General features: G+C 43.9%; 1 protein-coding gene and 1 long non-coding RNA gene across 4 annotated transcripts in view; one reads left to right on the top strand and one right to left on the bottom strand.

Annotated features, from left to right (window-relative positions):
- The window catches only part of EPHB2 (EPH receptor B2), a 257,539-nt gene that overhangs the window by 102,375 nt on the left and 130,477 nt on the right, over positions 1-24,687 (top strand). The window lies entirely within an intron of this gene.
- On the bottom strand, positions 3,686-24,420 carry LOC138154046 (uncharacterized). 2 transcript variants are annotated; one of them, XR_011166541.1, is made up of 3 exons: positions 23,588-24,420; positions 20,543-21,988; positions 3,686-14,373 (listed from the first exon to the last, which is right to left on the bottom strand). It is a non-coding gene; the product is annotated as an uncharacterized lncRNA (long non-coding RNA). The 2 variants fall into 2 exon arrangements; XR_011166542.1 differs by having other exon boundaries at positions 20,543-21,983.

Here is a 24,687-nt window from a genome sequence, read left to right as displayed (position 1 = left end):
TTCCTTCCTTCCTTCCTTCCTTCCTTCCTTCCTTCCTTCCTTCCTTCTTATCATATGTTAATCGACAGGTATTATTAAGCTCCTCTTATTTGCCAGGCATTCTGGTAGACAGTGGAGATAGAAAGACACAAGCATATCCAGGAGTTAGAAAACTGAGAGCTCTTCAAAATCTAAGAATGACAGGAAGGAATTGGAAGGGAAGGAGGGAGACAGGGAAGGCTTCCTGGACGAGGTAACATCTGAGTTGACTTTTAACAGACGGGCAGAAATTTGAGGGAAAAGATGGCATTCCAGGCAGAGGGCACAGTGTGAGAAAAGTCATGGAGACCAGCAAGTGCTCCACCAACAGTCTCCTTGGTTTTCCAGATACATTTTCAGTGAGGGAAGAGCAGGGGATTCTCTAGCTGGTGACCTGACTTTGTGGAAAAGGAGTTGAAGGGACCTTGAAGGGAACGGGCCCCTCATTATGTTCACAAACAGGTCCTTGGCTTCTCAGGTCAAAGGAGGCTTAGGGAACAAAGAATTAAGCAACAAAGCAAGGCTACCTTGCAGTATGAGGGCGAGAAGGGGGCTTCAGGAACCCCTTTAGCTTCCCATATGTGACATTATTTTTTTCATTTAAGGGTAAAATTGAGAATAGCTGTAAAGTGACATATGTGCTACAGTGAAAAGAGCCTTGGCCTCAGCAGTCCTGATGGTCACTAACATGCTATTTTATTTTAGGCAAATCCCTTGTCCTTTATGGGCCTCCACTGCCTGTCTGATAAGATGGGGGAAACACCTGCCTGCCTGCTTCACTGGGGGTGGGATGAGAAGTAGATAAGGAACTGGTGAAAAGAGAAAGCAGGATGTCAGTGGCCAGATATGGCCAGGAGCTGAAAGGTGCAGGGGGCTCCTTCAAAGCCCCCCAGCTCTGGGGAGGACAGGTCTCTGGAGGCAGGGAAATCGAGAGGTGGAAGTACCAGGAAGGTGCTGTGCTGTGTGCAGACCAGCTGACCTCACAGACCTGGAAGCCTAACCGCCACTCTAGCTTGCTGACTCTGGGCAAGTGTGTTAATTAGCTTCTCTCCGACTTAGTTTTTACCTCTTAAAAATTAGGAAGGGAATTTCAGGTGATGTCTCTGGTCCCTTCCAACTTTGACATTATGTATTCTAACTTCATGCGTTCTAAGGGCCCTCCCACCTCTAACACTGTATTCTGGGGCCCCTGACACCTCTGATATTCTGTGTTCTAAGGATCTTTCTGCTTCAAACATTCCATGTTCTAAGGGCCCTCCCATCCCTGACATTGTATTTTAAAGTCCTTCGTATATCTGATATTCTGTGTTCTAAAGTCACTCATATCTCTGATATACTGTTTCTAAGAGTCTTCCCACCTCAAATATTCTACATTCTAAGGGCTTCTAACATTATATTCTAAGGTTCCTCATATCTCTGATGTTCTGGGTTCTAAGGATCTTCCCACCTCAAACATTCTATGTTCTAAGCGCCCTCTCAGCTCTAATATTTTATATCCTAATACCTTTTCTAACTGACATCCTTTGTTCTAGGACCCCTTCCAGCTTCAGTGTTCTGTGTTCTAAAGTCCCTCCCAGTTCTAAAATTCCATGTTCCAAGAATCCTTTCCAGTTCCGACATCCCAGGTTTCTATGATTCTAATAAAGAATTGCTCTCCTTCCTATTTTCTCTCCCCTATCCTCCCATCCCCAGGTGGCTGGATCCCACCAGTTGCCTATGGGGGCTGTGGGATGATGTCTAAGGCCATTGGGCAGAGACAAAGAAGGTGGTTCTACTTTCCAATCTTCTTATCTCCCCGGCAGGTAACCACAGGGAGCTTGAGGACAAGCCTGGTAAGGTTTTGGATTGAACTCCTCTTTCTTTTTCTCCTTCTTGCTTATAGCCCCCTTCTTGGCTTCCCTCAAACAAAGTTTAAGAAAGGAAAAATAAAAGCTCCAATTGCTCCTTTATCTCAAAGTGTAGCTGCCTATGATGGACCCCTTGTCCTTTATGGGCCTCCACTGCCTGTCTGATAAGATGGGGGAGACACCTGCCTGCCTGCCTGCCTCACTGGGGGTGGGATGAGAAGCAGATAAAGACTACCTCTCCCACTCATATCCTGCAGGGCTCTCATACCATCTCCCAGCTACGGCTGCCTCAGACCTCTATAGGCCAAAGCCTAGTCTTGGCATAACTTAAAGATTTGGGTCTGGATGCTAAAAATGGTGGTCATTCATAGAATCAGAAGAGATCTCAGAACATGGCATGTGAGAACTGGAAAGAAATTCAGAACACAGAATATTACAGCTGAGCAGGACCTCGGGACAGAATTTCAGAGCAGGAAGACATCACCGGGCACAGAATATTGGGGCGGGGGGGGGTGGTCTTGGAACACATAATGTTGGAACTAGAAGAAACAAAGTTATATCAGGAAGGAATCTTGGAACACAGAATGTTTGTGTGTTTTCTATCTGAACTGGAAGGGTCATTGGACTCTTGAACATGAGGACATTGAACATTAAAATGGAATTCCAGATCTAGAAGCGTCACGAGACCTTCTAGACCAAACCGCTCATTTTATACAGATGGACATTAAGGCCTAGGGAAGGGAGTAACAGCTCTGATTCCTCTGATGCTTTTCAACTCTTTCCTCACCACTTGGTGAGGCGCTGCATTCATCCCCATTTTACAGAGGACAGAGGCCACAAGCATCTGCCTAGAGGACACAAGGGGTTTGCTCCAGGTCACACAGCTACTAAATAACCAAGCTGGGACTGGAACTCAAGTGTCCTGACCCTATTTCCAGCCCTTCCTCCACCATAACAGATTTCATGAGTTCTTTTCCATTTTTCATAAAACAGTTGGGGCCATTTATAGAAAAATGATTCAATTTGAAGATTTGCCAACCTCTGCCTGCCCCCTCCTCAATCTCTCTATAATGTGCCATATGGAGGCAACCTTTGGGTTAAATAATATCCTCTGGTCTCTCTTTTTAAATATAGGTAGCACTGAGAGTGTACTAACATGTTAGTGTGAATTGGTCTATTAAGACAGCTCTCCCCGTGTGAGACACAGCACAAAACTTCCTACTTGGGGTGGGCAGGGAGCCAGGATGTCAGCTCCTCTGCTGACCACTCGTGCTAAGGAAAGGTCTTTTCCCCTTCTTTCTCTCCTGAACCCTCAACTACAAAGCCTATCAAGACAGTGTTGCTACAGCCCGGCCTCTGATGGAGGCACTGGCTTCCCACAGCCTCAGAGACAAGATCACTTTAGGTAGGCAAAGAAGAAAAGGTTGGCCCCCAGACTGTAAATCCTAGCCAGCTCCTTCTCCCTGCTTATCTCTTCCTCAGCCTCCCCAAGGGAGAATTTCTCTCCAGGCACACAGACTTCTACAGTGCTCAGTCTCCTTCCCTTAAATAGATTCTTTCTCTCCCTCCTTCTTCCCCTCTCCTCTCCTCTCTTCTGTCTCTCCCTACCCGGTTCTCTCCCTTTCTCTTTCTCTGCCTCTCTATCCCTCCCTTTCCTTCTCTATCTACCTCTCTGCCTCTCACTCTGTCTTTATCCATCTCCTCACTCCTTTTCTCTCCCTCCCTACCCCATCTTTCCTCTCTCCCTATCTCCTTCTCTTGTCCCTCTCTCTCCTTCCCTTCCTTCATCCTATAACTCTTTCTTCTCCAACTCTCCCTGGCCCCTCCCTTTATCTTCTCTCATTCTCTCTTTCATCTTTCCATTCCGACTTTCATCCCCTCCCCCAATTTTAACCCTTTTCTATTCTTCCAGACTAACACTTTCTCTCATCCTCTCTTTCCATTTCTTCCTGCATTGACTTCATTGATCAGAATCGCTTGTTACCCCAGTCACAAATGGAATCTTTCTCTGCTCTTTAGAGGGAAAAGAGACACTCAGTTGCTAATCTTCAAAATTGAAAGGAATTTTTTCTCCTCAATTTCTAGTAGAGTGTGTAAGGTCCTTGGGGTCCGGGACTATTTTTTCTTTTTTTTTTTTTGTTCTTTACATGGAAGATGTTTAATAAATTCTAGCTATTAATAATAATAATAATTAAAAGTGGTTATTGAATTATTGACCTAATCCTAGTTTTCCAGTCTTTTCCTAAGCCTGTCACTTTGCTGTTAACCCATGGAGTCAGTTTTCCTGTTGCCTGTTTTTTCATCTTGAGATCAGCCAGTATCCAACTAGCCTCTCTGAAAGTAATCTCTAAAGAACAACTTCTTAGGGGCAGCTAGGTGGCACAGTGAATAGAGCACTGGCCCTGGAGTCAGGAACACCTGGATTCAAGTCCGGCCTCAGACATTTAACACACCAAAATCTAGCCATGTGACCTTGGGCAAGTCACTTAACCCCAATTGCCCTCCTCCCTAAAAAAAGTTAAGAACAACTTATCAGAGTGACCTCTGAAAGAGTCCAGGACCCAAAAACAGGAGATCTGGGTCTGGATCCGATCTCAGCCAAAGCACTTTGTAGGTAGCAGCTATTATTATTGGGCATTTTTAAATGAGCAGTAATGATCATGGAGGTTACCCATAGTTTCTGTAGCACTTTATTTATGTAACACAACCTGTGAAGTAGATCTAATATTCTTAACCCATTTTATAGATGAAAAAACTGTGACTCAAAGGTAAAAGAATTACTGTCAAAGACAGGATTTGGACCTACGTCTTCTAATTCCACATTCAAGACTCTTTCCAATGTAGCTATTTCTTTGGTCTTTTTCCCTCTGTGTACTCTATGGTGCAACTATGAAGCGCTTCTTGCCCTCCGTCATCTCTTTCCATTCCATTGCCCTGGCTGTGACCCATGCCCATAGTGCATTCCCTCATCCTCTCTGCCTCTTAACGGTCAGTGGCTTCCTTCACTACTCAGGTCAAATGATATCTGTAGGAGACCTTTCCTAGGTCCTCTGACTCCTAGAGCCTTCTCCTCTAAAAGGAAGCTCCTCTTTACTTTTCTCACTCTTATTTATAACCCCTTTCCTACCCTCCCTGAAAATTAAAAAAAAAATGTAAAGGCTTCTGTCTACTCTGTATATATCTTGTATATACCTAGCAATTTCTATGTTCTTTTCCCTGTTAGAATGGAGGCTCCTTGAGGCCATCTGTTTTTTTTTTTTCATTTTCTTTGCATCCCCAGTGCTTAACATACTGCCTGACACATAGTAGGGGCTTCATAAATGCTTGCTTATCAATCAACACCTGACATTAATAATAATAATGCCTGACTTTTCTGTTTTACTTTGGAGTTTAAACTGTACTTATTGGTCACCTGATTTGATCTTTATAACAAGCCCCACAAATATGGCAGTGCCTAGTATTTATGTCCATTTTACAGATGGAGGAACTGGGACACAGAAAAGTAAAATGACTGGCCCTGGGTCACATAACCAGTAAGTGGCAAATGCAGGATTTGAACCCAGGTCCTCTGCCTCCTCCTAGTCCAGTGCTCTTTCCTCTGAGATGGAAAGATTGGTTGTATCTGAAGGCTGATGACAGATAGAGTGACTGACCTGCCTTGCTCTATGGTCCCTTTTAAGCTTGACCTGTTCTCCAGAGTCCTGGTGAAGAACTGAGGAGGTGTTCCTCAAAGCCCTACCTTGGCACATTCCAGAACAGGTAGAAAAGGAAGGCGGCTACTCCATGCTCTCCCGATAGAACTCCAGGGTATAAGAAGAGACCCCTTCGTCTTGTTACATTCTTCCCTCCTGTGCCCATAGCACTTTATAGCTCACAAAGTGTGGCATCTTCCAAATGCTTTCAGGAAGGCAAAACAAGCAGTGTTGAATGCATTTTACAGGTTAGGAAAACTGAGAACCCCTTCCCAAAGAGGAGTTATTTGCAAAGAACACACAACTGGGACCCAAACCAGGTATCCTAGGCATAGAACCCTTTGACCCAGCTATACTATTGCTAGGCCTATACCCAAAAGAGATTAAAGAAAAAGGAAAATGTCCTCTATGTACAAAAATGTTTATAGCAGCCCTTTTTGGTGGTGGTGAAAAAATGGAAACTAAGGGAACGCTCATCCCTCAGGGAATGGTTGGACACATTGTGGTCTACGAAGGTGATGGAATACTATTGTGCTGTAAGAAATGACGAAATGGATGATTTCAAGAGACATGAAAAGATGTCTACGGACTGATGCAGAATGAAGTGAGGAGGAAAATCATTTATACTGCAACATCAATATTATTTTTTTAAATGAACAATATTGAGGACTTTAATAAACCAATATAAAGAATGAAATGGGCAGAATGAGGAGCTAAAATGACAAGACCGTAGAAACAAATACCTTTGAAAACCATGAGAACTCTGATCGATACAGTGCCTATCCATGACTCCCTAGGACAGATGATGAAATCTACTATTCATTATTGAGAGATGATAGATTTAGGGCCTGAACGAGACACATATTTCTTGTATGCAGCCATTGAGGGAATTTGATTTGCTTGGGTATGCATATTTGTTGCAAAAAAAATTTAGTTTTTTCTCCAGTAAGATGGAAGATAAAATAGAGTCCTGTTAATTTTTTTTTAAATCAAGAGGTGGGGGGAGGGGAAGGTGCTATAGATGTAAAACATTACATACACTTTCAGATGAGGTCACTGTATTATTAGCTTTATTTTTAACTGTTTTACTTTGTTAAAAGAGATCTCTCCTGAGGTGGCAGTAATCTGTAAATGCTTTTCATGTAAAAAAAAAATACAACAATAACTTTACATTAAAAAACCTGATACTATAGTCAGGGTTCCACACCCATACCCCACCCCCTGCCCTGCACAGGAGTAGGGTAGGGGAAGGTATGTTCCCATATTTTTTCTCTTCCAGACCAGGCTTATTCTTCATAATTTTGCAACATTCCTTTTTTATTATTTTATGGTTGTCCTTTCCTTTTTCATTGTGGTAGCCATCATGTAACTTTTCTTAGCTCTGCTTTCTTCCCTTTGCATCAGTTTGTGTAAGTCTTTTCAGAGTTCTCTATAGTCATCATTTTTGTCGTTTCTCATTGCAGAGGGGGCTAAAAAGAGGAAAAAACAGAGTCTAGTGTAGCCCCTCAGCTTGTGTAATAATATAGCTTGGCAGCTGGTACAGTAATCTAGATGTGTAGGAGTGAGACTTGAGACTAAGAAGTCATCCTTATGCTGGATGAGAATGCTGGGTTTATGTCCTTTTGGTGTTATGGAAGGTAAACTGAAAATGGGGAGCGCTGCCTTCATTTTGCAGTTGAACAGAGCTTAATTATAGAATGTGAAAGCTGGGAAGGCCCTTAGAACACAGAATGTCAGAGGTGGGAGGGCCCTTATAACATAGAATGTCAGAATTGGGAGAGTCCTTAGAACACAGAGTGTCAGCTGGGTGGGGCCTTAGAACATAAGATGTCAGAACTGGGAGGACCCTTACAGCACAGGATGTCAGCGCTGGGAGGGGCCTTAGAACACAGAATGTCAGAGCTGGGAGGGCCCTTAGAACACAGGATGTCAGAGCTGGGAGGACCCTTAGAACACAGGATGTCAGAGCTGGGAGGGACTTTGGAACACAGGATGTCAGAGCTGGAGGAGGTCCCTTAGAACACAGGATGTCAGAGCTGGGAGGGCCCTCAGAACCCAGGATGTCAGGGCTGGCTGGTCCCTGAGAACACAGAATGTCAGAGTTGGGAGGGACTTTAGAACATAGCTTGTCAGTTCTGTGAGGGTCCTTAGAACATTGAATATCAGACCTGGGAGGGCCCTTAGAGCACAGAATATCAGAGCCAGAGGAATTTTAAAACATAGACTAATAGAAATGAAAGGCATCTTAGAAAATAGAATTCCAGATCTTCTCTGAAATAATGATGAGGATATCATAGTTACAAAGCACTTTGCAAGTATTCCCTCATTCGTTCCTCAACAATAATCCCGTAACATAGGTGCCATTGTTATCCCCACTTTGCAGATGACAAAACTGAGGGCAAAAAGGGAAAGTGACCAGGTCACATAGTTAGGAAGTATGAGACTGGATCTGAACATGCTTGACTCCAGGACTCCTGGCTTGGTCCCTTCTCTGCTGTGCCTTTATTACAGCACATGCCAGAACTGGATAAAGACGGGCAGTTACTTAATCTGACTCTGAGTCCGGTCCCTAGTTCTTTCTCCTGTGCTGCCCGGCATCTCAGAACAGTGAGGCCCGGGCTCCTGCCCAAATCCCTGCATCTTCGTTCTTAACCACTTCATCTTCTCCTCCCCCTTTCCCTCATCATCCCCTTCATCTTCCTTATCCTCCTCCTGATAGGATCCCTCCCTGCCCAAGGAAACCAGAGGGTGTGTAAACAGGTGTGCTACTGCCCTATTTGAGAGAAGAGGAGACATCCATCTTCACCCATTTTCAGGCAAGGTGAAATTACAGACATCCTACATTTCGAAAAGAAACCTCCCTCAGGAAAGAAAAAAAAAGCCAGGGGAGGGTAAGAAGGAGGGTGGGATGTCAGAGGCCCTGCTGGAAGACTCTGAGGATCGCCAAGGAAACTGAGCCTCACCCCGACCCCGCGCTAGGCCAGGGCTGGGGGCTTCCTTCTGTGCCCCGCCCAGAGGTCCCCGGAGAAGCCTGTGCTCCCCCTCCTCAGGCAGGTGCTTGCCTCCACCCCTTCTTTCACAGGGCAGGGATAAAGACAGGGAGTGTTGACTGCAGCAACGGCAGCAGCGGAGGCCGATGCTGCTAACAGGCTGGAAATATCTTTTGTCAAAGCTTTGAGATGCCTCCAACCTCCTTTAATTAAAGACAATTACTGCTTTCAGCCCCTCTTCACAGCTCAGCTCCGTTGTTTGCAAACACACAGCTGCGGGAGTCTTTGTGCCCCCTCCCTCCCAGAGTCCCACTTCCCCAGAGACACACAGAGGTTTCTTTATTATTGGCGTGGTAGCTGCAAAGCCCGCACCAGGAGAAGCCACAAGCCGCAGCAGTGAAGGATGGGAACCTGCCCTCTCCGTGAAGGGGAGATAGCAGCCCCTCTGTTGCTGAAAGAGAAGAGGAAGGTCCCTCTCCCCCCCAGGGTCCCACAGCTCAGAGAATAGTTCTCAGCATGGGACCTGTTTGGCTAATTTGCCAATTGAGTGTGGGGCATTCCAGCTAGTCCTCCAGGGGGCCTGGCTGACCGGCACCCCCTTTTATCCAAGCCCTACCCCCCAGTCCCACTCTGTGGAGGTCCCTAGACCAGAGCAGGGCCTGACAGGCTCTCTGCTCAACCCCCACCTAGAAGGATGGGCAGCCCTCCCCCAGAGGAACTTCTGGGAGGTCTGCCATCCGTCAGGGTCATGGCTTCCCCAGCCTCCATCTAGGATGAAGGGCAGCATGACTGCTGATTCACCTGTGCCACTCCCCAAGGTGGGGGCTCCTCACCCCTTCACGTCCTCTTTACCTTCCCCATCATAGACCCTCTAGAGTCCCAGAACCCGGGTTCAAATCCTATTTCTGTTACTGTCTGTGTGACTCTGGGTCCCTTTACCTCTATGGGTCTATGTGACAGGACCAAACAGCTCTGAGGTCCCTTCCAGGCCCAAATTTGTATCTGAATGTTCTTCTTCACCCTCATCTCCCCATTATCACTGTCCTTTCCCCTGGTGCTTAGCACAGCACTCTGCACTGTGAATTTCCTGAATGAACAAATGATCGTTTCATCATCATTCCCATCCTTGTCCTCTTCTTCATCTTCCTCCTCATCGCCTTCAGCAGCAGCCAATGGTGTGAGGGGCAGAACATCTGGATGGCAGGCTGCAGAATCGTGGCTTGGAATCTGCCTCTTCTACTTCCCCAGCTTTGTGGTGAGGGGCAATCTCTCTGAGTTTGGGAATAGTAATACCTTTAGTACCTGCCTCATAGGGTTATTATGAGGATCAAATGAGATAATGCAGGCATTTGTTGTTCATTCATTTCAGTTCTGTGACTCCATTTGGGGTTTTCTTGGCAAAGATACTGGAGTGGTTTGCCATTTCCTTCCCCTACTCATTTTACAGATGAGGAAACTGAGGCAGACAGGGTTAAGTGACTTGCCCAGGGTCACATAGCTAACAAGCCAAATGTGAACTCAGCTCTTCCTGACTCCAGGCCTGGCACTCTATCTATTATGCAACCTAGATGCTTATATCTCCAAGGACTTTTCTAGCAATGAAGCCCACAATCTTACAATTACAAGATTGCTAAATCTGATCGTCTTGTCTTTAAACTGTTTTGTCATGCCTCAACCTGGCATTGAAGAACTTCCACACTCAGGCTGTGGACTACAAAACAACAGACTTCTTCAAAAGGAAACCAATCAAGCTAGTCTCCCTATGCCCACCTCTCTCCCCTTGCTCATGCTGTTCCCAATGCTTGGGATGCCTTCCCTGCCTCCCTCTTTCTAAGCTCTCTCTGTTCTCCCAGGTCCCATATAAGCCCTACATGATGACTCCAGCCCACACCAACATCCCCCTTTTCAAATTCCCTGTTGCATTTATTGTTTGGAGCACCCACTGTAAACCTCATCATGCACTGTGCTGTTCCCTCATTGCCCAGCCAAATATAGCACTTCATTCCATCGGGTCATAAGACTGATATACGCAGTAATTGGTTCATATGTATACATCTTGTTTTCCCAACTGGATCATAAATTCTTTGTGGGTAAAGAGATGATGCCTCAGTTTTACAGGGAGAGTTATGGTTCTGGATTCCCTATCTAGGCTCTCTTGCTTACTTGCTGTGTGGTGACTGCTTTGCCTTGGTCATTTTACTGCTTGAAGCTTCCTTTTTCTCACCTGCAAAAGGAGGAAGAGGAGATTTTCCTACTTCCATTTCAGTTGTGTTGGGAAGCATGGTGAAGAGAACAATGGACCAAAGTTTGTAGTTAGAATTCCACTCTCTCTACCACTATCTAGCTCAGTGATCACTTGAGACCTCAGCACATGCCTCAGTCTTCTTAGCTATAAGATGAGAGGGCTGCATTAGATGTTCCCTTCTAACACTAAGATCATGTGTGTAAAGACAATGAGGCACATGTACTAGTCTCTCTTTTCCACATTGGCCTCAGGTAGCTGGAGTAGCCAGGTTCCCAACTTCAGTCATTTCTGTGGGAACTGGGGAGAAAGCATACCCAAGACCTTAAGGTTTGTAAGGTTTCCTTTCCAAAAGATTGATTATTATCATAAAATCACAGGACTTGGTGTCAAAAAGGGCCATTGGATCTAAAGGCAGAGGGAACTAGGTTCAAAGACTGCCTTTGCCACTCACCACCTGTGTGCATTTTGACAAGTCACTGCGTTCATTTATTTGTCCATCCATCCGTCCATTCATTTATTCATTAGTCATTCATCCATCTATCTATTCATTAACTCATTTATTCATTAGTCATCCATCTATCCATGTACCTACCCATTCATTTATTCGTTAGCCATTCATTTATCCATCCATCCATTCATTTATTCATTCCATCACCCATCCATCCATTCAGCAAGCATTTATTAAGAGCCTATTATGTACCAAACTGATTTAGGCGCTAAAGATACAAAGAAGAAAATGAAAAAAAAAGCAGTTACAAATGAGTATACCTGCAACCATGTACTTCTGTGATTGGTTTTATGGATTGTAGATTCTTTTTTTTTTTTGATAGTTCAGACCTTTGATTTCATCATTGTGGAGAATCCCCGTGTGGAGAATGCACCAACCAATGCAGAAATTGTCAACTCACTGTAACTTACAGTTTTAAGGGTTGACTTAGACATCAACTACTTAAGGGTCACACACCCAGTATCAACCCAGGTCTTCCTGATGCCAGTGCCACCCCTTTTTCCACTGAGTCACACTGCCTTTCCACTTCTGTTGTTTACCATTGGTTGAAGAGGCAGACTGTATGATTTAACTTTAACAAAGTAGTATCAATGTCATCCATTGTATTCGCATATTGATTGATACAATTTATTTTGACACAACAATTGCTGCCCAACAAACTCCCAAATAACTAATTGACCTATAATTCAGTCTACTGGCATTTATTAAATGCCTGTCCTGTTGTTTGGTGCTGTGCATACAAAGACAGAAATGAAATGAAGTGTAATTTTAAGAAGAAATCCCAACGAAACAGTTGTTGAGTTGTTAACAGAAAGGAGGGTTAACAAAACGCACTTTGACAATACCATGGTACCATCGTCCTCAAGTTCGTTCCATCCATCCATCCACGGTACCATTGTCCTCATATTCACTATTGCATTTGATCACAGTTTTGTTCCTTCTCCATTTTGCCTTTATCTGAGTTGTTGTAGTCATTGTGTATGTTGTCCTATGGGCCCACCTTTCCTCAATTTGCATCACCTCATATTTCTTCCCAGGCTTCCTCCAATTCTTTTTTTTTTTCTTTTCGCTTTTTTAGAGGTCAATTACAGTTAAGTGACTTGCTCAAGGTCACATGGCTAGTTTTTGTGTTAAGTGTCTGAGGCCAGATTTGAACTCGGGTCCTCCTGACTCCAGGGCTGGTGCTCTATTCACTGTACCACCTAGCCACCCCCTCCAATTCTTTATATTCATCATATAGCCTAGCAATATTCGATTACTTTGCATACACTAATATATAGTTGACTAATAATCTCTTACCTGCTAAATCCAATGGCCTTTTCTCAAACTTCACCCTCTCTCAGTGATCTCAACTGCTTCAGTGGGTTCAGTTATGCAAATGACTACCAAATCTATTCCTCCATGCCCTATCTGCATCCTTGAGCTCCAACCCCACATTGCCACTTGTATTTTGGACATCTCCCCCTAAATGGTCCATTGGCATCTCAGTCTCTGTGTGTTAAAATGGGAACCCATTATCCTACCACCTCCCCTAATAGTCACCCCTCCTCTGGAGTTGCCCTGGTTTTTTTATAATACCACCATCATTCCAGTCATTAATGCCCCCATGGCTTCTAGTAGTCTAGAAAACAAAAGTTTTTCCTGGATTTAACCTTTCTCATAGTAGGCCATCTGCTCTAAATAGGACCCCTCTACCTGTCTGTAACATCCCGTATCTGGAATCTTCCTTTCTGGAAACATTCACCCTTCCTAGAGGCTCCCAGTCTGTGATCTCAGGGGTAGAAAGGCCCTCAAGGGGGAAGACCCCCTCGAGACTACCACCGTTCCCACAGGAGGGCAAGGAATGGCTTAGTTTGGAAGGTGTCAGCTGTTGTAGGAGCTGAGAAGTGGTTAATCCTGTAGAGTCCTTCCCTTGTTCTCTATGCCAATGCCTCCTCCTCCATGTTCCCATCCTTGGATGTCTCAGGTTTAGCCACATAGTCTTCCTTTTGTGTGAGTTAAACCATGCCAGATAAAGGCTTTCAGCATCAAATATCTGGTCTAATTCTTTTGCAAAGCCCCCTTTAAATCCTAGAGCATTAACTACTGCATCAGACTGAAATGAAACCTCATAGTCATCCTTGACACTTCTCCCCTCCCCCACATCCAATCAGTGGCCAAGTCTTGTCTGGAACCTCCATAACATTGCTTACATTCACCCCTCCTCTCCACTTATGCAGTCACTACCCTGAACTATTGCAATAACCTTCTGATTAATCAGTCTTCCTGTTACCAGTCTCTTCCCCTCTAAAATCCACATGATTACCTAATCTTTCTTTTTTGTTTTGGTTTGGTTTTGAGACTGATTCTCCATATCTTGCCAGGCTGGAAGTACAGTGGCCACTTAGGGTCAGACTCCACTGGCTGCTTCACAAGAAAGCCTTGACCTCCTTTGTTTCCAACCTGGACCAATTTGCCTCTCCTTTGGCAGCCCAGTGGCTCCCACTTCTCAATTCTCAACATATTGGTTCAGAACTTAGTTGCAGACAACTGGTCAACTTGGACATAGTACAGCTCAGAACTCCCAAACTCAAGCCATCCACCAGCCTCAGCTTCTCCTTTATCAGAGATTACTGGCATGCACAAATCGGTCAGTCAAAAAGGAAGGAATCAAGCATTTATTAAGCACTTTCTATATACCTGGCACTGTATTAAGTGCTGAGAATATAAATCCAAATAGAAAACTAATTCTTGCCCTCAAGGAGCCTACATTCTAGTGGAGAAAGACAGTGTCTACAAGGAAGCTGAAAAGGGGGGTAGAGGGAGGCCAAGATTCTCAGAGGAAGTCAGGTGTGCAGGCTAGAGAGGAATGAAACCGGGCTGTCGAGGGAGCTCCTTAAATGGAGATTCTGGGAGAACAACCCATTCAGAGTGAGAGGCTTCCGGGGAGGTCTGCCAGTGTGGAAATCCTAGGACTGGAGGAAGACTTCAGGAGCTCTGAGAGCTTGGGCATGATAGAGAAAGGTCCACCACACCCAGCCAAAATAATCTTTCAGATCTTTCCAGAAAATCTTTCAGTGGCTCTCTCTTGCCTCTAAAAAAAAGAAAAGCATCTCACCAAGGTATTACACAATCTGGATCCAACCTGCCTCTCCAGGATTATTTCCTTTTAGTTTCCTTCACATACTTTATATTCCAGGCCAACTGGCCCAGTAGCTATACCCTGACCTTAGCATTCCATCTGTTTCTCTCTTTTCACCTTTAACTCTTAGAATCCTTAGGTTTCTTCTAGACCTAGCTCTCTTGTTACTTCCCAAAGCAGAGCCTTTACTGATCCAATCCTCCTTCCCCACTCAATAATTGTTAATGGTCTTTTAAAAATATATATCTCTATTATATTCCCCTCCACTCTGAAGTATGTAAGTTCCTTGAGGGCAGACCATTTCTTTGTCTTTCTTGACTCCCTTTCTCAGCCAGACTCCTAGGGGGGAAGAAGCTGTCTACATTCATTACTTCCACTTTCTCACCTCCCATTTGCAATCCAGCTTCCATCTGCTCTCTCCAAGGTCACCAATGATTTGTTAAATCCAATGACCTTTTCTCAGTGATCATCTTTTTTGACAGTTCTACAGTATTTGACACTGTGAACACCCACCTTTTTCAGTATATTCTCTCCTCCCCGACTTTTTGTCATGCTGCTTTGCCTTGCTTCTCTTTCTTACCTGTTTGACTGATTCCTCTTTCCCTTTTCCTGGTTTATCAATCATGTCCTGATCCCTATGCATAAGGGCTGTGTCTTGGGCCCTTTTCTCATTTTTATCTATGTACTCTTGCAGTGATTTCCTCAGCTCCCATAGTTTCAATTAGAATCTCCAAGCAGACGACTCTGAATTTACATATCTAGCCTTCAGCTTTGTCCTAAGTTCCAGTCTTCCCTTACCAGTTAGTTGCCTGCTAGATATTTCTACCAGGATGTCCCAGAGGCATCTCAAACTCAGCAAGTCTAAAATGGAATTCATTCTTTACTTCCTCCAAATCTATCCTACTTCTAAACTTCCCTGTTTCTATCATGCTTTCAGTTGTACAGCTGCAGAATCTTGGAATCATCCTGGTTTCTTCATTCTCCTTCATTCCCAATATCCAGTCAGGTGCCAGGTCTTTTTTTCTGCCTTCACTCCATCTCTCATGTTGGCCTTCTCTCCACTAATGCCACAAACACCAAGTTCAAGCCCTCATCACTTCTTGCCCTTACCATTGCCTAGGCCTTCTAATTGGTCTCCCTGAATCTCATTTCTCACCTGCAATCCATCATACAAGTAGCTGCCAAAATCTTCCTAATGCATAGGTCTGCCCATGTTAATCCCTGACTTGAGAAGGTCCAATGGCTTCCTGTTGCCTCTAGGATAAAATATGGACAGATGCTTCTGCTTGGCATTTTAATCCCTTCCCAATCGGACTCCAAGCTATCTTTTCAGATTGATCACACATTACACCCCCTCACAGCCAAACAATGACCAGTAAACACTTATTAAGTGCCCACTACATTACTGCATTCCAGGTATTATGCTAAGTGGTAACAAAGAAACATAAAAGAATTCCTGTTTTCAAGGGGCTTATAGTCTAAGAACATGCAAACAACTATGTACTGACAAGCTATAAATAGGATAAAGTTAAAATAATCAACAGAGGGAAGACACAACAATTAAATGCAAAACATCGTCAAGAATGCCCTATATAAACTGTTTTCAATTTTCCCTCTGCCTTTTTTTGCCAACAAAGTTGTGAATAAAGACCATCAAACATTTAAAAAAAGAATTAAAGGCCACTGGGAAATGATTCCTGTAGAAAGCAGAATTTTAGATGAGACTTGAAGGAAGCCAAATGGACTTCCTAATTATTCTCCATACACAGCATTCCCCCACTACCCCTTGTGCCTTTAAAGGAACTATCTCCCCTGCCTGAAGGATGCCCTTTATTTTCTTTCCATTTTCTTCCTCTGTAAAATGGAAATAATAATAGCACCTACGTCCTAAGGTTGTTGTGAGCATAAACTGAGTTAATAGAAGTAAAATGCTTGGCACACCACAAAGTGCCATAGAAATACCACCTACTGTTGTTACAGTGGTTATTGTTACTTGTTTTTTGGAATTCCTAGCTCTCTTTGGGGCTCAAGATTCAAGTGCTGCCTTCAAAATTGATTTTTTTCAGGTTTTCCCAGTTGCTAATACTACCACCACCCAAATTACTTTATATTTATTTTTTATCATTTTAATTTTACTCTACACACACATACACATTTATTCACTTATCTGTAAAGCATGTTGTATTCTCCCAGTAAAATATAAGCTCCTTGAGGGCAAGGTTTCTCTTTATATCCTAGGACCTAGGACAGCTCCTGGCCTATGGCAGACACTGCTTATGGAATGATGGGTTGATTGGTTTTCCATCCTCCAGTCTAGGGCATAATGCTTTGCATATTGTTGACCCTTAATAATGTTATTTTAATTGTGTGGAGCATATCCAACACAAATTGGGATGGGAGGTGAGATGCTGGAGGAAGATGACATGGCCACCCATTAGCTTGTGGTGTTTAGCTCTTGAGGATGGTGAGGAGAGTGAAAGGAGTGGAAACCATGTCACACTCGGTTTTGTAGGCCCTTTATACCCACCAATTCCACATCATACCACCCTGGCTCTGGCCATCATTCCCATCACCTGAGTGGCAGGTAGGTGATGCAGTGCACAGAGGACAGGAAGACCTAGTTCAAATTCAGAACTCAGATACTTAACCAGCTATGTGACCCTGACAAGTCACATAACTTCTGTCTGCCTCAGTTTTCTCTACTGTAAAATGGGGATAATAATCTCATCTACCTCATAGGGTTGTTGTGGGCATCAAACAAAATAATCTTTATAAAGAGCCTAGCACAATGCCTTTAGCATAAGAGGTGCTGAATAAATACTTGCTTCCTTCCTCCCCATCCCCCTGAACTTTCACCCTGGCAAGCACATGGGTTCTGAAAGGTGACTTTTTGCCTTATCTTGCCCCAAAGCAAACCTCTACCTCATTTCCAGGTCACTGAGCCCCAAACCATGTTGCTCTGCATAGCTTCCCTCCACCCCACCCCAACTCTTTCCCATTCCCCTCTATGTGTTGTCTTCCCCTAGAAGAATATAAACTCCCTCAGGGCAGGGAATATCTTGCTCATTATATTAGTATCCCCAGGGTTTAGCAAAGTGCTTGCCACATAGCTAGTACATAATAAATGTTTTATCTAGCTCTCTATTAATAGGTACCTGCTCTGAATGAAGCACTGCCCTGTCATGTGAAGATTAATCTGGGGATACTTAACCTGGAGAAGATTTGGGGGTAGGGGAGAGAAGAATTTCTGCCTTCAGATATCAGAAGCCCACTTAGAGGCAAGAAAGATTAGATCTGTTTTGTTTCATTTATTCATTCAAAAAAATCTTATAGATCTAGCGACAGAAAGTTTCTCAGAGACCATCAAATCCAACACCTTCCTTTTACAGTCTAAGAAACTGAAGCCCAGAAAAGCTAAGTTAAGTGACTTGCCCAAGGTCACATAGTTAATACTATGAAGTGTTGCAAGGGAACTAGGAAACAATGTAGTCCAAACCCTTCATTTTATAGATGAGGAAAATGGGGTTTGGGGCATACAAAAATGAAAAGGCCCCAAAGGGCCGAACTAGAAATAGTGGGAAGAAGTTGCAGAGAAATAGATTAATGCCTGAAGTAAGAAAAAAATTCCTAATAATTAGAGCTGTTTGATAGTTGAAAGGGTTATCTTGTGAATTAGACTAAGTTCTTATGACTAGAAATATCTCAGTGGAGGCTAAGACTGTTTATTGTGAAAAGGCTTCAAGTTTCAGATCAGGGCTGGACCAGATGAGGCCCACAAAAGTTGCAAACCTGGGATTCCGTGGCCTCAGGGCACCCTCCAGTAGCCAAGCTCCTGGGCTGGGAGCTCTCCAGAGCCCCTCTGCCTTCCCACCTGCCTCCTCCCTGCCCCTTCAGCTTTCTCACCCTGTCAGTTCCAGGCTTCCAGCACTTGGAATGTTCTCTTAGACATTTTTTAAAATGCCTTGGTCAGAGAGGGAACTGGGGTGCCATCTGTTTTTAAGCAACTGCTGAATGACTTCCTTCTCCTTTGGATTGTTTCCTGCTGGGTAGAAAGGGCCTTTTAAAGTTACTCCCTGAACACAGAACCCCTGGCCTCCCCCTGACTCATTTACCTTCCATGACATTGCAGAAGGAGGAAGAAGAATCTGCCCGTCCACATGAACGGGCAGCTGCCCTGCTATCTGGGGTTTCCAAGAAGCAGTGTGCCTAGATTCTTTATTTAGCACCTGCACAGTGAGGCAGTTAGCAAGAGCCCAGATGAATATGTGTGTATATGAGTATGTGAGCCTATATATATATGTATTTATATGTTTATGTGTATGGGTATGTATGAGTATACGTGTGTGATCGTGTGTATATGCATTGTGAGTGTGTATATGTAATGTTTGTGTGTATGTATGTTTGTATTCTAAGGCCCCTCCCATTTCTGACATCCTGTGTTCTAAGGGCCTTTTCAGCCCTAACATCCTGTGTTCTAAGTGCCCTCCCAGCTCTGATATCCTGTGTTCTAAGGATCCTGCCAGTTCTGATATTCAGGGTTCTAAGGACACTCCCAGCTTCAACATTTTGTGTCCTAAGGTCCCTCCCAGCTCTCAAAACACGCCAGTGAGTTAGATAGTATCAATATCCAAAGAATAAACCATTTTTAATGGAAAGATTCTGTCTTATCTTGGAGTCAGGAAACCAGGCTTCCCATCTCACCTCTGCCACTTACTAGCCGTGGGACACTGAGCAGGTTACCTACCCTCTGTTTCCTCATCTTCAAAATGAGGATAACACTCTTTGTATTCCCTGGCTCCCAGGGTTGCTGAGAAGAAAGAACTTTGTATTTGAGCTCTATGTTCAGTTCCCTTTAGTCAAGATATTGGTAAGCTGTGGAGTGTCCAGAGGAGGACAGCCATGGGGTTGAAGGCCTCGACACCCTGCCATGAGTACCAGCCCAAGGAACCGGATCATTAGCCTGGAGAAGGAAGGAACGTGATGGCGGTCTTTAAAGTTTAGAACAGAGAAGAGAAGCCACACTTATTTGGCTTGGCTCTAGAAATTGGTTAGAAGTTGCAAAGAGACAGTTTCAGGCTGGTTATGGGGGAAAATTTCCTGACACTAAGAATTGACTTGAGAAATAATGGGTTCCCCTTTACTGGAGATTTAAAAGCAAAGTGGCTACGTAACCACTTATCTGTCATGTGTGAGGCATCTAGGTGGTCATGAAATAGATAGAACACTGGGTCTGGAGTCAGGAAGATCTGAGTACTGATCCTTACTAGCTATGTGACCCTGGACAAGTCAAATAACTCCTGTCTGCCTCTGTTTCCTTATCTTCGAAATGGGGGTTATAACAGAGCCTCCCTCCCAGGGTTGTCATGAGGGTCAAACAAGGTAATATTAGTAAAGTACTCTTCCAACCTTAATGCGCCATGTAAATGTATGAATGCTATGATGGTGGTGGTGATGATGATGATGATGATGATGATGATGATGGTGATGGTGATGGTGGTTGGCGATAATGATAATGGGTAGATTTTTGTTCAGATATGGGCCATATCAGATGACTTCTGAGGTCCCTTTAAACTCTAAAGCTCTTTGATTTTCTGAATACTGGAACTACCTACCTCACTGGGGTGTTTTGAGAGTCAAATCAGATAATATATGCAAAGCATCTTGTAAACCTTAAAGGGCTAACTAAACATCAGATGATATTGTAGGATAGGAGCATTGATCCAGAGCCATAAGAGTCCTTTGAGGTCATCCAGACCAAACCCTTCATTTTACAGATGAGGAAACTGAGGCCAAGTAACTTGTCCCGGAACACTTACCTGCCTAGTTGGTGTCAGAGGAGGGATTGGACTGTAGGTCCACCATTCATAATGTCTTGTCGCCCCTCATTACCATTCTCTCCCCTTTTTCTGAGTTTAAGGTCTCCTAGGGGGCCCTATGTAGGCTCTGGATTTGATTACTAGATCCTGCCAAGTTTCACAGTCCCTCCCCTTCCCGCTACTTCTGGTCTCCTGTTTTCCCACCTCATCCCCGAGGCTCTGGATTGCACCTGGTTCACAGGGTCTGCAGGCAGACCACCTAGTCTCTTCACTGTATCCCCTGCACAGCCTCACAATGAGCTCACCTCTGTGTGGCCAGTGTAGCCAGCTCCATGGCTTTGGGCAAGTCAGGTCTCATGCTGTAAAGTGAGCAGTTCCATGACGTGCTGGTCAAGATTCCTTCAAATGCTAACATCCTGTATTCAAAGGTCCAGCAGTTCAAATGTGACCTCAGATACTTACTGGCTGTGTCACCCTGGGCAAGTCATTTCACTGCTCTCTGCCTGATTCTCCTCATCTGTAAAATGGGGATAACAGTAACAGGACCCACCTCTCAAGGCTGTTGGGAAGATCAAATGAGATAATATTTATAAAGTGCTTTTGCAAACCTTAAAGTGCTGTATAAATGCTAGATGATAAATTGTGTCATTCAGTCACATCTGACTCGTCATGACCTCATGGACCGTACTGTCTATGGGGTTTTCTTGGCAGAGACCCTAGAGTGGTTTGCCATTGCCTTCTCCAGCTCATTTTACAGATAAGGAAACTGAGGCAAATAGATTAAGTGACTTGCCCAGGGTGATGCAGCTAGTAAATGTCTGAGACCAGATCTGAACTCAGCTCTCCCTGACCCCAGGCCCAGTGCTCCATCCACAGAGCCTCCTTAGACAACAAATAACAATTACAATTCCATTGTTCACTGCTCAGCAGTATATATCCTTGTGCTGAATGGTTTCTAAGACAAATCCAGTGATTGGCTAATAGTTGTCAGGGAACATTTCATTTTGTATCTGTGCTTTCTTCACAGTGCCCACCATGTTCTAGACTTTCAGTGATTAGAAGGAGCTTTCACATAGAATGCTGGTTAGAAGTAGAAATGCCCTTAAAACAAAGAATGTTAGAACTAGGAGGAACCCTAGAACATTGAATGTCAGAGCTTGAGAACTGGGAGGGACTTTATAACATGGAATGTTAGAATATAGAATATGAGAGCTGGAAAGGAAAATAAAATGATATCTAAAGGGACAGATCTTGGAACATGGATACAATGGAAAGACAGATAACCCATGATCAAGTCCCAGCTGTATCACTTACTCTCCATGTGACCTTGGTCACTTGACCTTCTCTGGAGCCTCATCTGTAAAATGGGGGTCAGAGGTGAGCAGGTAGATTAGATAGCCTCTAAGCAAATAGAACAGACAGCAGAAAGTTGTGCACTCTTCCAACTCTAAATCCAAGTAAATTTGCCACTTGACACTTACTAGCTAACCCTCTCTGACCTCCACTTTCCTCATCTGTTAAATGGGCATAATAACACCTCCAGTACTTACCTCACAGGGTTGTGATGAGTCTCAGATGAGCTCATGGGTGTGTAAACTGCTTTGCAAGCTTCAGAGCATTCCATTAATATAAATTATTATCACTGTATTTTCCTCACCCTCATTATCACCAATGCCCCAGGAGTACAGAGTCCTATGCAAGAGTTCACTGCATAGATTCACTTCAGGGTTTTAGTAAGACTTCCACCTGTGCTGGATAAAAATGACATCAATAAGAATAATGCAATTGTTTTTTAGGAAGGAAAATTTAATAAATAACTGAGTAGAAATTATGTTCACTGAGACACTGTGGGAGGCTGAACATCTGAGGATGTCAAGAGAAGCTGATTGCATTTGGGGAGGGGGAGGAGGCTTTAAAAATGAATGATGGGAACCAGTATTGGTTGAGCTGCAGTATGGGGTGTTTATAAAGTCTCTGACAGCTTTCAAATATTAATGCCTTTCATCTCTTGAGGGGAGGAAATAAAGTGAATTAAATTTTGAGGGAGAGTTGGAAGATGGGGGTGTCCCTTCTATTGAAGGTAGGAAAAATGGAAATTTAAATTTGTTATGGGGAAGGTATCCCAAAGTATTATAGAAATATTAGCTATAGCAGTGTGAGGAACTCCCGGAGTGGAAATTCCCTCCATCAGTGCTAATCAGCAATATGCTTATAACTTATAGGCTTAGAAGTTCCCTGGAGAGCTGAGAGATTGCCCAAGATCACACTGTAAGAGTCAGAATTTGAAATCAGGTCTTCCTAACTCCAAGGCTGACCCTCTATCCACATACTGTGCTACCTTTCAAACATTAATGACTTTCATATATTAAGATTAGGGAAAATATGGTGAATGAAAGAGACCAGAAAGATAGTAAGAAAAAGCTGAGAGGAAGCAACTTTGCCCCTGAACTGTTCTCCCACTTCAGGGAATGAGTGAGTGATTGAATGGAAGAAAAGGAGGGAGGGAGGGAGAAGTGGAGGAATGTTAAAGGGAGGGAAAAGGAAAGAAAGAAGGAGGGGAGAAGGGAAGGAAGGAAAAAGGGAGGATGGAAGGAAAGAAGGGAGAAAAGGAGGAAAGAAGAGAGGGAGAGAGGAATGGAAATGGGCCAGAAAGGTAGAAAGAAAGGAGGAGGGAAGAAAGAAGGAAGGGAGGGAGGAAGGGTAGAAGAGAGGGAAAAAAGAAGGAAGGGAGGAAGAAAGGAAAGAAAGAAGGAAGGACATTTTTTAAGTACACACCATGTGGAAGGTATTATGCTAAGCACAATAGAAATTAGAAAAAGCAATACAGCCCCTGCCTTGGAGAAACTCACATTCTAATAGAGGAAGCTAAGATATAAAGGGGAATGGCCAGGTAGGGGTGTTTTGACCAGGGACATCACAGGAATGTGAGTGGAGTCATTGAACAACGAATTAACATGTCCTTTCCAGGGATGGTGACAGTGATAGTGACTTGATTATTCTCCCTAGAGTTGGATGTGGGAAAAAAAAGGGTAAGGGGTAAGTGAGCCATGTGAGGGTGGCAGCTATTATTATAGGATACAATCATAGACCATAACTGGAAAGGACCTTAGAACATAAATTTGTCTCAGGAGAACCTTTAGAACACAGATTGGCAGAGCTAGAAAGGTTCTTAGAACATAGGACATTAGGGATAGAAGGGGCCTTAGAATTTAGAATGTTAGAGGTAGAAGGGACCTATTTCGAAACAGTGCTAGAAGGGATTGGGGAATGGTTAGCTTAGAATGTTCGAACTGGAAATGTATATATGACATCCTCTCTCTGGGACTCTCTCCCCCAACTCTCACACTCACAGGCTGAAGATGACTATTACCACTCTTCCTTTTCCTACTCTTCACAGCATAGCTCCTGAACCCCAATCAGTGTGCTCCTCATGAACAATTAGTTTTTAGCAAAGGCATTTATTCATATTGTCGTAAGAACAGCTGATTAAAAACAGCTACAGAAAGAGGAGAGAGACAGGGAGAGAAGGAGACAGGTAATGAGAGAGAGAGGTGTTGCCCCTTTTGTATGCACCCAGACTTCCAGCTCAGCAAGCCCTGAAATGTCAGTTTTTCCTGTTTGGCCACCAATTAAAGAATTCTTCTTATCACATAGTACAAACTCATGAGTTATTGTGGATGAAAGGAGACTCACCCTAAGCTTCCATGTGGACATTTGGACTGGGTCTATGCAAAGAATATCTTTTTGTAGACATAGACCAGTCTTTCTCCATTATATATAATCATTCCTATTTAATAGATGAAGAAACTAGGGCTCATGGAAGCAAAAATAACTTTAACCCAAGGTCACTTGGCTCATTAAAGTCAAAACTGGATTTGAGCCTGGGTCTTCTGTATTTTTCCACCCTCCCCATGCTGTTTCCACCACTACCACCACCGCCACCAGCACTTATCTGGATGCAGGGTTTTTTCATCTATTCCCTTAATGATCTGAGGATAGACAAGACAAAGTAAAAAACGGGTCTTTTCTATTTATGAACAGAGACCCCAAGGCCAGATGGAGAAGCTATGAACTGGGATCTGGATCCTAGGACTGAGCCTGGAAGTCCTCTGACTTGTGAAGTGGTTTTACAGTACTGGAGATTAAGGGGGACTCTTCTCAAGTGGTCCTTGAAGGAGGATTTCCAGAAGGAGAAATAGCCCTGAGTGTGGCAAAGAAGGAAGAGGGACAGGGAATGGTGGGTAAGAAATTGAAAGCTGAATATCCAGAAATGGTTTCTGTCAATTATTGGGCTAGGGAATTGTCTTCCTCTGAGAGCATGAGCACCCTCAGTGATGGGGAGTTTGAAACAAGAGCAAAATGCTTTAGGGTGCCTCAGAGAGCAGGATGCGTGGCAGTTTCTGTGAAGAATAGGCCATGTTGGCTGCTGCTAATTTCAGTGTTGGATTGT

This window comes from Petaurus breviceps, unplaced genomic scaffold (assembly GCF_028583685.1).
Source record: "Petaurus breviceps papuanus isolate PSGF00001 unplaced genomic scaffold, PetGlider_PUasm1.0 91041, whole genome shotgun sequence".
Taxonomy (NCBI): domain Eukaryota; kingdom Metazoa; phylum Chordata; class Mammalia; order Diprotodontia; family Petauridae; genus Petaurus; species Petaurus breviceps.
Note: the sequence above shows the minus strand (reverse complement) of the source record. Positions and strands in the feature narration are given on the sequence as shown.